Source organism: Rhinoderma darwinii, chromosome 3, assembly GCF_050947455.1.
Source record: "Rhinoderma darwinii isolate aRhiDar2 chromosome 3, aRhiDar2.hap1, whole genome shotgun sequence".
Taxonomy (NCBI): Eukaryota; Metazoa; Chordata; class Amphibia; order Anura; family Rhinodermatidae; genus Rhinoderma; species Rhinoderma darwinii.
In genome coordinates, this window is record NC_134689.1 from 261,258,873 (window position 1) to 261,271,325 (window position 12,453).

Consider the following 12,453-nt stretch of genomic DNA (forward strand, 5'->3'; position numbering starts at 1 on the left):
TAGGGGAAAAATTCCTCCCTTACTCCAAATATGGCTATTAGAATAAATTCCTGGATCAAAGTTCCATCTCCAGAATCTGGTACAAATATGATGAAGTTTTATATTTTTCAAAAAAACACTTTTCAATGTGGCAGAGAGTTCAATCGTCGAACTGCTCTTACAGTAAAGAATCCCCGTCTGTGATGAGGTCCTTTAATAAACTTGCTTTCCCTTCTTTGCACGCATTCTAGTTCAGCAATGTCCTTCTCATACACAGGTGCTTAAAACTGTACACAATATTCCATGTATGGTCTAACCGGTGATTTATAGAAATGCAGAGTTTGTTGCATGAAATCATCTTAGAGGTCCAATTTCAACCTTAAAGACAAAAATAATATCTTGATTTTGCCTCTTTGTATTCCGATAGTCATAACTTTATTATTTTTCCGTCCTCATAGTCATATAAGGGCTTGTTTTTAGCGAGACAAGTTCTTGTTTTTAATGGCAGCATTTAATGTACCATATAATGTACTGAAGAAAACTCTTTGTGGGGTGGAATGGAAAACACAAAAGCAATTTGTCCAATGCTTTTTGAGTAGTAAAAATTGCAAGTTTATTTTATTATTCAGGTTAATAGGATATCAATATGAATACACGTTTGCATGTATTTTCTACTGACGTGACGTGAATATTTGGTGTAAAAGTGGCCGGTTAGCTCAGTTGGTTAGAGCGTGGTGCTAATAACGCCAAGGTCACGGGTTCGATCCCCGTACGGGCCATGTAAACTCACTTTTGTTACATGCTTGTTACAGAGTTGAATAGTTGATATTATTGAAAAAAGGTCCATCAAATTCAACCTATAAACCTGCCGTGTTGATCCAGAGGAAGGCAAAAACTGTCTTGGAGTGCATTCCAATGTTGTCATTAGGGGAAAAAGTCCTCGCTTACTTCAAATATGGCTATTAGAATAAATTCCTGGATCAAAGTTCCATCTCCAGAATCTGGTACAAATATGATGACATTTTATATTTTTCAAAAAAACACTTTTCAATGTGGCAGAGAGTTCAATCGTCGAACTGCTCTTACAGTAAAGAATCCCCGTCTGTGATGAGGTCCTTTAATTACCTTGCTTTCCCTTCTTTGCACGCATTCTAGTTCAGCAATGTCCTTCTCATACACAGGTGCTCAAAACTGTACACAATATTCCATGTATGGTCTAACCGGTGATTTATAGAAATGCAGAGTTTGTTGCATGAAATCATCTTAGAGGTCCAATTTCAACCTTAAGGACAAAAATAATATCTTGATTTTGCCTCTTTGTATTCCGATAGTCATAACTTTATTATTTTTCCGTCCTCATAGTCATATAAGGGCTTGTTTTTAGCGAGACAAGTTCTTGTTTTTAATGGCAGCATTTAATGTACCATATAATGTACTGAAAGAAAACTCTTTGTGGGGTGGAATGGAAAACACAAAAGCAATTTGTCCAATGCTTTTTGAGTAGTAAAAATTGCAAGTTTATTTTATTATTCAGGTTAATAGGATATCAATATGAATACACGTTTGCATGTATTTTCTACTGACGTGACGTGAATCTTTGGTGTAAAAGTGGCCGGTTAGCTCAGTTGGTTAGAGCGTGGTGCTAATAACGCCAAGGTCACGGGTACGGGCCATGGAAGCTCACTTTTGTTACATGCTTGTTACAGAGTTGGATAGTTGATAATATTGAAAAAAGGTCCATCAAATTCAACCTATAAACCTGCCGTGTTGATCCAGAGGAAGGCAAAAACTGTCTTGGAGTGCATTCCAATGTTGTCATTAGCGGAAAAATTCCTCCCTTACTCCAAATATGGCTATTAGAATAAATTCCTGGATCAAAGTTCCATCTCCAGAATCTGGTACAAATATGATGAAGTTTTATATTTTTCAAAAAAACACTTTTCAATGTGGCAGAGAGTTCAATCGTCGAACTGCTCTTACAGTAAAGAATCCCCGTCTGTGATGAGGTCCTTTAATTACCTTGCTTTCCCTTCTTTGCACGCATTCTAGTTCAGCAATGTCCTTCTCATACACAGGTGCTTAAAACTGTACACAATATTCCATGTATGGTCTAACCGGTGATTTATAGAAATGCAGAGTTTGTTGCATGAAATCATCTTAGAGGTCCAATTTCAACCTTAAGGACAAAAATAATATCTTGATTTTGCCTCTTTGTATTCCGATAGTCATAACTTTATTATTTTTCCGTCCTCATAGTCATATAAGGGCTTGTTTTTAGCGAGACAAGTTCTTGTTTTTAATGGCAGCATTTAATGTACCATATAATGTACTGAAGAAAACTCTTTGTGGGGTGGAATGGAAAACACAGAAGCAATTTGTCCAATGCTTTTTGAGTAGTAAAAATTGCAAGTTTATTTTATTATTCAGGTTAATAGGATATCAATATGAATACACGTTTGCATGTATTTTCTACTGACGTGACGTGAATCTTTGGTGTAAAAGTGGCCGGTTAGCTCAGTTGGTTAGAGCGTGGTGCTAATAACGCCAAGGTCACGGGTTCGATCCCCGTACGGGCCATGGAAGCTCACTTTTGTTACATGCTTGTTACAGAGTTGAATAGTTGATAATATTGAAAAAAGGTCCATCAAATTCAACCTATAAACCTGCCATGTTGATCCAGAGGAAGGCAAAAACTGTCTTGGAGTGCATTCCAATGTTGTCATTAGGGGAAAAAGTCCTCCCTTACTTCAAATATGGCTATTAGAATAAATTCCTGGATCAAAGTTCCATCTCCAGAATCTGGTACAAATATGATGACATTTTATATTTTTCAAAAAAACACTTTTCAATGTGGCAGAGAGTTCAATCGTCGAACTGCTCTTACAGTAAAGAATCCCCGTCTGTGATGAGGTCCTTTAATTACCTTGCTTTCCCTTCTTTGCACGCATTCTAGTTCAGCAATGTCCTTCTCATACACAGGTGCTCAAAACTGTACACAATATTCCATGTATGATCTAACCGGTGATTTATAGAAATGCAGAGTTTGTTGCATGAAATCATCTTAGAGGTCCAATTTCAACCTTAAGGACATAAATAATATCTTGATTTTGCCTCTTTGTATTCCGATAGTCATAACTTTATTATTTTTCCGTCCTCATAGTCATATAAGGGCTTGTTTTTAGCGAGACAAGTTCTTGTTTTTAATGGCAGCATTTAATGTACCCTATAATGTACTGAAAGAAAACTCTTTGTGGGGTGGAATGGAAAACACAAAAGCAATTTGTCCAATGCTTTTTGAGTAGTAAAAATTGCAAGTTTATTTTATTATTCAGGTTAATAGGATATCAATATGAATACACGTTTGCATGTATTTTCTGCTGACGTGACGTGAATTTTTGTTGTCAAAGTGGCCGGTTAGCTCAGTTGGTTAGAGCGTGGTGCTAATAACGCCAAGGTCATGGGTTCGATCCCCGTACGGGCCATGGAAGCTCACTTTTGTTACGTGCTTGTTACAGAGTTGAATAGTTGATAATATTGAAAAAAGGTCCATCAAATTCAACCTATAAACCTGCCGTGTTGATCCAGAGGAAGGCAAAAACTGTCTTGGAGTGCATTCCAATGTTGTCATTAGGGGGAAAATTCCTCCCTTACTCCAAATATGGCTATTAGAATAAATTCCTGGATCAAAGTTCCATCTCCAGAATCTGGTACAAATATGATGAAATTTTATATTTTTCAAAAAAACACTTTTCAATGTGGCAGAGAGTTCAATCGTCGAACTGCTCTTACAGTAAAGAATCCCCGTCTGTGATGAGGTCCTTTAATTACCTTGCTTTCCCTTCTTTGCACGCATTCTAGTTCAGCAATGTCCTTCTCATACACAGGTGCTTAAAACTGTACACAATATTCCATGTATGGTCTAACCGGTGATTTATAGAAATTCAGAGTTTGTTGCATGAAATCATCTTAGAGGTTCAATTTCAACCTTAAGGACAAAAATAATATCTTGATTTTGCCTCTTTGTATTCCGATAGTCATAACTTTATTATTTTTCCGTCCTCATAGTCATATAAGGGCTTGTTTTTAGCGAGAAAAGTTCTTGTTTTTAATGGCAGCATTTAATGTACCATATAATGTACTGAAAGAAAACTCTTTGTGGGGTGGAATGGAAAAATAATATCTTAATTTTGCCTCTTTGTATTCCGATAGTCATAACTTTATTATTTTTCCGTCCTCATAGTCATACAAGGGCTTGTTTTTAGCGAGACAAGTTCTTGTTTTTAATGGCAGCATTTAATGTACCATATAATGTACTGAAGAAAACTCTTTGTGGGGTGGAATGGAAAACACAAAAGCAATTTGTCCAATGCTTTTTGAGTAGTAAAAATTGCAAGTTTATTTTATTATTCAGGTTAATAGGATATCAATATGAATACACGTTTGCATGTATTTTCTGCTGACGTGACGTGAATTTTTGTTGTCAAAGTGGCCGGTTAGCTCAGTTGGTTAGAGCGTGGTGCTAATAACGCCAAGGTCATGGGTTCGATCCCCGTACGGGCCATGGAAGCTCACTTTTGTTACGTGCTTGTTACAGAGTTGAATAGTTGATAATATTGAAAAAAGGTCCATCAAATTCAACCTATAAACCTGCCGTGTTGATCCAGAGGAAGGCAAAAACTGTCTTGGAGTGCATTCCAATGTTGTCATTAGGGGGAAAATTCCTCCCTTACTCCAAATATGGCTATTAGAATAAATTCCTGGATCAAAGTTCCATCTCCAGAATCTGGTACAAATATGATGAAATTTTATATTTTTCAAAAAAACACTTTTCAATGTGGCAGAGAGTTCAATCGTCGAACTGCTCTTACAGTAAAGAATCCCCGTCTGTGATGAGGTCCTTTAATTACCTTGCTTTCCCTTCTTTGCACGCATTCTAGTTCAGCAATGTCCTTCTCATACACAGGTGCTTAAAACTGTACACAATATTCCATGTATGGTCTAACCGGTGATTTATAGAAATTCAGAGTTTGTTGCATGAAATCATCTTAGAGGTTCAATTTCAACCTTAAGGACAAAAATAATATCTTGATTTTGCCTCTTTGTATTCCGATAGTCATAACTTTATTATTTTTCCGTCCTCATAGTCATATAAGGGCTTGTTTTTAGCGAGAAAAGTTCTTGTTTTTAATGGCAGCATTTAATGTACCATATAATGTACTGAAAGAAAACTCTTTGTGGGGTGGAATGGAAAAATAATATCTTAATTTTGCCTCTTTGTATTCCGATAGTCATAACTTTATTATTTTTCCGTCCTCATAGTCATACAAGGGCTTGTTTTTAGCGAGACAAGTTCTTGTTTTTAATGGCAGCATTTAATGTACCATATAATGTACTGAAGAAAACTCTTTGTGGGGTGGAATGGAAAACACAAAAGCAATTTGTCCAATGCTTTTTGAGTAGTAAAAATTGCAAGTTTATTTTATTATTCAGGTTAATAGGATAGGATATCAATATGAATACACGTTTGCATGTATTTTCTACTGACGTGACGTGAATCTTTGGTGTAAAAGTGGCCTGTTAGCTCAGTTGGTTAGAGCGTGGTGCTAATAATGCCAAGGTCACGGGTTCGATCCCCATATGGGCAATATAAGCTCACTTTTGTTACAGAGTTGAATAGTTGATAATATTGAAAAAAGGTCCATCAAATTCAACCTATAAACCTGCCGTGTTGATCCAGAGGAAGGCAAAAACTGTCTTGGAGTGCATTCCAATGTTGTCATTAGGGGAAAAATTCCTCCGTTACTACAAATATGGCTATTAGAATAAATTCCTGGATCAAAGTTCCATCTCCAGAATCTGGTACAAATATGATGAAATTTTATATTTTTCAAAAAAACACTTTTCAATGTGGCAGAGAGTTCAATCGTCGAACTGCTCTTACAGTAAAGAATCCCCGTCTGTGATGAGGTCCTTTAATTACCTTGCTTTCCCTTCTTTGCACGCATTCTAGTTCAGCAATGTCCTTCTCATACACAGGTGCTTAAAACTGTACACAATATTCCATGTATGGTCTAACCGGTGATTTATAGAAATGCAGAGTTTGTTGCATGAAATCATCTTAGAGGTTCAATTTCAACCTTAAGGATAAAAATAATATCTTGATTTTGCCTCTTTGTATTCCGATAGTCATAACTTTATTATTTTTCCGTCCTCATAGTCATATAAGGGCTTGTTTTTAGCGAGACAAGTTCTTGTTTTTAATGGCAGCATTTAATGTACCATATAATGTACTGAAAGAAAACTCTTTGTGGGGTGGAATGGAAAACACAAAAGCAATTTGTCCAATGCTTTTTGAGTAGTAAAAATTGCAAGTTTATTTTATTATTCAGGTTAATAGGATATCAATATGAATACACGTTTGCATGTATTTTCTACTGACGTGACGTGAATCTTTGGTGTAAAAGTGGCCGGTTAGCTCAGTTGGTTAGAGCGTGGTGCTAATAACGCCAAGGTCACGGGTTCGATCCCCGTACGGGCCATGGAAGCTCGCTTTTGTTACATGCTTGTTACAGAGTTGAATAGTTGATAATATTGAAAAAAGGTCCATCAAATTCAACCTATAAACCTGCCGTGTTGATCCAGAGGAAGGCAAAAACTGTCTTGGAGTGCATTCCAATTTTCTCATTAGGGGAAAAATTCCTCCCTTACTCCAAATATGGCTATTAGAATAAATTCCTGGATCAAAGTTCCATCTCCAGAATCTGGTACAAATATGATGAAATTTTATATTTTTCAAAAAAACACTTTTCAATGTGGCAGAGAGTTCAATCGTCGAACTGCTCTTACAGTAAAGAATCCCCGTCTGTGATGAGGTCCTTTAATTACCTTGCTTTCCCTTCTTTGCACGCATTCTAGTTCAGCAATGTCCTTCTCATACACAGGTGCTTAAAACTGTACACAATATTCCATGTATGGTCTAACCGGTGATTTATAGAAATGCAGAGTTTGTTGCATGAAATCATCTTAGAGGTTCAATTTCAACCTTAAGGACAAAAATAATATCTTGATTTTGCCTCTTTGTATTCCGATAGTCATAACTTTATTATTTTTCCGTCCTCATAGTCATATAAGGGCTTGTTTTTAGCGAGACAAGTTCTTGTTTTTAATGGCAGCATTTAATGTACCATATAATGTACTGAAAGAAAACTCTTTGTGGGGTGGAATGGAAAAATAATATCTTGATTTTGCCTCTTTGTATTCCGATAGTCATAACTTTATTATTTTTCCGTCCTCATAGTCATATAAGGGCTTGTTTTTAGCGAGACAAGTTCTTGTTTTTAATGGCAGCATTTAATGTACCATATAATGTACTGAAGAAAACTCTTTGTGGGGTGGAATGGAAAACACAAAAGCAATTTTTCCAATGCTTTTTGAGTAGTAAAAATTGCAAGTTTATTTTATTATTCAGGTTAATAGGATATCAATATGAATACACGTTTGCATGTATTTTCTACTGACGTGACGTGAATCTTTTGTGTAAAAGTGGCTGGTTAGCTCAGTTGGTTAGAGCGTGGTGCTAATAACGCCAAGGTCACGGGTTCGATCCCCGTACGGGCCATGGAAGCTCACTTTTGTTACAGAGTTGAATAGTTGATAATATTGAAAAAAGGTCCATCAAATTCAACCTATAAACCTGCCGTGTTGATCCAGAGGAAGGCAAAAACTGTCTTGGAGTGCATTCCAATGTTGTCATTAGGGGAAAAATTCCTCCCTTACTCCAAATATGGCTATTAGAATAAATTCCTGGATCAAAGTTCCATCTCCAGAATCTAGTACAAATATGATGAAATTTTATATTTTTCAAAAAAACACTTTTCAATGTGGCAGAGAGTTCAATCGTCGAACTGCTCTTACAGTAAAGAATCCCCGTCTGTGATGAGGTCCTTTAATTACCTTGCTTTCCCTTCTTTGCACGCATTCTAGTTCAGCAATGTCCTTCTCATACACAGGTGCTTAAAACTGTACACAATATTCCATGTATGGTCTAACCGGTGATTTATAGAAATGCAGAGTTTGTTGCATGAAATCATCTTAGAGGTTCAATTTCAACCTTAAGGACAAAAATAATATCTTGATTTTGCCTCTTTGTATTCCGATAGTCATAACTTTATTATTTTTCCGTCCTCATAGTCATATAAGGGCTTGTTTTTAGCGAGACAAGTTCTTGTTTTTAATGGCAGCATTTAATGTACCATATAATGTACTGAAAGAAAACTCTTTGTGGGGTGGAATGGAAAAATAATATCTTGATTTTGCCTCTTTGTATTCCGATAGTCATAACTTTATTATTTTTCCGTCCTCATAGTCATATAAGGGCTTGTTTTTAGCGAGACAAGTTCTTGTTTTTAATGGCAGCATTTAATGTACCATATAATGTACTGAAGAAAACTCTTTGTGGGGTGGAATGGAAAACACAAAAGCAATTTGTCCAATGCTTTTTGAGTAGTAAAAATTGCAAGTTTATTTTATTATTCAGGTTAATAGGATATCAATATGAATACACGTTTGCATGTATTTTCTACTGACGTGACGTGAATCTTTTGTGTAAAAGTGGCTGGTTAGCTCAGTTGGTTAGAGCGTGGTGCTAATAACGCCAAGGTCACGGGTTCGATCCCCGTACTGGCCATGGAAGCTCACTTTTGTTACAGAGTTACAGAGTTGAATAGTTGATAATATTGAAAAAAGGTCCATCAAATTCAACCTATAAACCTGCCGTGTTGATCCAGAGGAAGGCAAAAACTGTCTTGGAGTGCATTCCAATGTTGTCATTAGGGGAAAAATTCCTCCCTTACTCCAAATATGGCTATTAGAATAAATTCCTGGATCAAAGTTCCATCTCCAGAATCTAGTACAAATATGATGAAATTTTATATTTTTCAAAAAAACACTTTTCAATGTGGCAGAGAGTTCAATCGTCGAACTGCTCTTACAGTAAAGAATCCCCGTCTGTGATGAGGTCCTTTAATTACCTTGCTTTCCCTTCTTTGCACGCATTCTAGTTCAGCAATGTCCTTCTCATACACAGGTGCTCAAAACTGTACACAATATTCCATGTATGGTCTAACCGGTGATTTATAGAAATGCAGAGTTTGTTGCATGAAATCATCTTAGAGGTCCAATTTCAACCTTAAGGACAAAAATAATATCTTGATTTTGCCTCTTTGTATTCCGATAGTCATAACTTTATTATTTTTCCGTCCTCATAGTCATATAAGGGCTTGTTTTTAGCGAGACAAGTTCTTGTTTTTAATGGCAGCATTTAATGTACCATATAATGTACTGAAAGAAAACTCTTTGTGGGGTGGAATGGAAAACACAAAAGCAATTTGTCCAATGCTTTTTGAGTAGTAAAAATTGCAAGTTTATTTTATTATTCAGGTTAATAGGATATCAATATGAATACACGTTTGCATGTATTTTCTACTGACGTGACGTGAATCTTTGGTGTAAAAGTGGCCTGTTAGCTCAGTTGCTTAGAGCGTGGTGCTAATAACGCCAAGGTCACGGGTTCGATCCCCGTACATGCCATGGAAGCTCACTTTTGTTACATGCTTGTTACAGAGTTGAATAGTTGATAATATTGAAAAAAGGTCCATCAAATTCAACCTATAAACCTGCCGTGTTGATCCAGAGGAAGGCAAAAACTGTCTTGGAGTGCATTCCAATTTTCTCATTAGGGGAAAAATTCCTCCCTTACTCCAAATATGGCTATTAGAATAAATTCCTGGATCAAAGTTCCATCTCCAGAATCTGGTACAAATATGATGAAATTTTATATTTTTCAAAAAAACACTTTTCAATGTGGCAGAGAGTTCAATCGTCGAACTGCTCTTACAGTAAAGAATCCCCGTCTGTGATGAGGTCCTTTAATTACCTTGCTTTCCCTTCTTTGCACGCATTCTAGTTCAGCAATGTCCTTCTCATACACAGGTGCTTAAAACTGTACACAATATTCCATGTATGGTCTAACCGGTGATTTATAGAAATGCAGAGTTTGTTGCATGAAATCATCTTAGAGGTTCAATTTCAACCTTAAGGACAAAAATAATATCTTGATTTTGCCTCTTTGTATTCTGATAGTCATAACTTTATTATTTTTCCGTCCTCAGTCATATAAGGGCTTGTTTTTAGCGAGACAAGTTCTTGTTTTTAATGGCAGCATTTAATGTACCATATAATGTACTGAAAGAAAACTCTTTGTGGGGTGGAATGGAAAAATAATATCTTGATTTTGCCTCTTTGTATTCCGATAGTCATAACTTTATTATTTTTCCGTCCTCATAGTCATATAAGGGCTTGTTTTTAGCGAGACAAGTTCTTGTTTTTAATGGCAGCATTTAATGTACCATATAATGTACTGAAGAAAACTCTTTGTGGGGTGGAATGGAAAACACAAAAGCAATTTGTCCAATGCTTTTTGAGTAGTAAAAATTGCAAGTTTATTTTATTATTCAGGTTAATAGGATATCAATATGAATACACGTTTGCATGTATTTTCTACTGACGTGACGTGAATCTTTGGTGTAAAAGTGGCTGGTTAGCTCAGTTGGTTAGAGCGTGGTGCTAATAACACCAAGGTCACGGGTTTGATCCCCGTACGGGCCATGGAAGCTCACTTTTGTTACAGAGTTGAATAGTTGATAATATTGAAAAAAGGTCCATCAAATTCAACCTATAAACCTGCCGTGTTGATCCAGAGGAAGGCAAAAACTGTCTTGGAGTGCATTCCAATTTTCTCATTAGGGGAAAAATTCCTCCCTTACTCCAAATATGGCTATTAGAATAAATTCCTGGATCAAAGTTCCATCTCCAGAATCTGGTACAAATATGATGAAATTTTATATTTTTCAAAAAAACACTTTTCAATGTGGCAGAGAGTTCAATCGTCGAACTGCTCTTACAGTAAAGAATCCCCGTCTGTGATGAGGTCCTTTAATTACCTTGCTTTCCCTTCTTTGCACGCATTCTAGTTCAGCAATGTCCTTCTCATACACAGGTGCTCAAAACTGTACACAATATTCCATGTATGGTCTAACCGGTGATTTATAGAAATGCAGAGTTTGTTGCATGAAATCATCTTAGAGGTCCAATTTCAACCTTAAGGACAAAAATAATATCTTGATTTTGCCTCTTTGTATTCCGATAGTCATAACTTTATTATTTTTCCGTCCTCATAGTCATATAAGGGCTTGTTTTTAGCGAGACAAGTTCTTGTTTTTAATGGCAGCATTTAATGTACCATATAATGTACTGAAAGAAAACTCTTTGTGGGGTGGAATGGAAAACACAAAAGCAATTTGTCCAATGCTTTTTGAGTAGTAAAAATTGCAAGTTTATTTTATTATTCAGGTTAATAGGATATCAATATGAATACACGTTTGCATGTATTTTCTACTGACGTGACGTGAATCTTTGGTGTAAAAGTGGCCGGTTAGCTCAGTTGGTTAGAGCGTGGTGCTAATAACACCAAGGTCACGGGTTCGATCCCCGTACGGGCCATGGAAGCTCAATTTTGTTACATGCTTGTTACAGAGTTGAATAGTTGATAATATTGAAAAAAGGTCCATCAAATTCAACCTATAAACCTGCCGTGTTGATCCAGAGGAAGGCAAAAACTGTCTTGGATTGCATTCCAATGTTGTCATTAGGGGAAAAATTCCTCCCTTACTCCAAATATGGCTATTAGAATAAATTCCTGGATCAAAGTTCCATCTCCAGAATCTGGTACAAATATGATGAAATTTTATATTTTTCAAAAAAACACTTTTCAATGTGGCAGAGAGTTCAATCGTCGAACTGCTCTTACAGTAAAGAATCCCCGTCTGTGATGAGGTCCTTTAATTACCTTGCTTTCCCTTCTTTGCACGCATTCTAGTTCAGCAATGACCTTCTCATACACAGGTGCTTAAAACTGTACACAATATTCCATGTATGGTCTAACCGGTGATTTATAGAAATGCAGAGTTTGTTGCATGAAATCATCTTAGAGGTTCAATTTCAACCTTAAGGACAAAAATAATATCTTGATTTTGCCTCTTTGTATTCCGATAGTCATAACTTTATTATTTTTCCGTCCTCATAGTCATATAAGGGCTTGTTTTTAGCGAGACAAGTTCTTGTTTTTAATGGCAGCATTTAATGTACCATATAATGTACTGAAAGAAAACTCTTTGTGGGGTGGAATTGAAAAATAATATCTTGATTTTGCCTCTTTGTATTCCGATAGTCATAACTTTATTATTTTTCCGTCCTCATAGTCATATAAGGGCTTGTTTTTAGCGAGACAAGTTCTTGTTTTTAATGGCAGCATTTAATGTACCATATAATGTACTGAAGAAAACTCTTTGTGGGGTGGAATGGAAAACACAAAAGCAATTTGTCCAATGCTTTTTGAGTAGTAAAAATTGCAAGTTT

The 12,453-nt window shown here is 36.2% G+C and overlaps 8 non-coding genes across 8 annotated transcripts; all 8 read left to right on the top strand.

Annotated features, from left to right (window-relative positions):
• Nucleotides 1-684: 684 nt before the first annotated feature.
• On the top strand, nt 685-758 carry TRNAI-AAU (transfer RNA isoleucine (anticodon AAU)). The gene has a single exon. It is a non-coding gene; the product is annotated as a tRNA-Ile (tRNA).
• A 1,724-nt stretch (nt 759-2,482) lies between these two features.
• Nucleotides 2,483-2,556, top strand: TRNAI-AAU (transfer RNA isoleucine (anticodon AAU)). The gene has a single exon. It is a non-coding gene; the product is annotated as a tRNA-Ile (tRNA).
• Nucleotides 2,557-3,387: 831 nt separating this feature from the next.
• Nucleotides 3,388-3,461, top strand: TRNAI-AAU (transfer RNA isoleucine (anticodon AAU)). Its single transcript has one exon. It is a non-coding gene; the product is annotated as a tRNA-Ile (tRNA).
• A 1,005-nt stretch (nt 3,462-4,466) lies between these two features.
• TRNAI-AAU (transfer RNA isoleucine (anticodon AAU)) lies at nt 4,467-4,540 on the top strand. The gene has a single exon. It is a non-coding gene; the product is annotated as a tRNA-Ile (tRNA).
• A 1,904-nt stretch (nt 4,541-6,444) lies between these two features.
• TRNAI-AAU (transfer RNA isoleucine (anticodon AAU)) lies at nt 6,445-6,518 on the top strand. Its single transcript has one exon. It is a non-coding gene; the product is annotated as a tRNA-Ile (tRNA).
• Nucleotides 6,519-7,523: 1,005 nt separating this feature from the next.
• TRNAI-AAU (transfer RNA isoleucine (anticodon AAU)) lies at nt 7,524-7,597 on the top strand. Its single transcript has one exon. It is a non-coding gene; the product is annotated as a tRNA-Ile (tRNA).
• A 994-nt stretch (nt 7,598-8,591) lies between these two features.
• Nucleotides 8,592-8,665, top strand: TRNAI-AAU (transfer RNA isoleucine (anticodon AAU)). The gene has a single exon. It is a non-coding gene; the product is annotated as a tRNA-Ile (tRNA).
• A 2,799-nt stretch (nt 8,666-11,464) lies between these two features.
• TRNAI-AAU (transfer RNA isoleucine (anticodon AAU)) lies at nt 11,465-11,538 on the top strand. The gene has a single exon. It is a non-coding gene; the product is annotated as a tRNA-Ile (tRNA).
• Nucleotides 11,539-12,453: the final 915 nt, after the last annotated feature.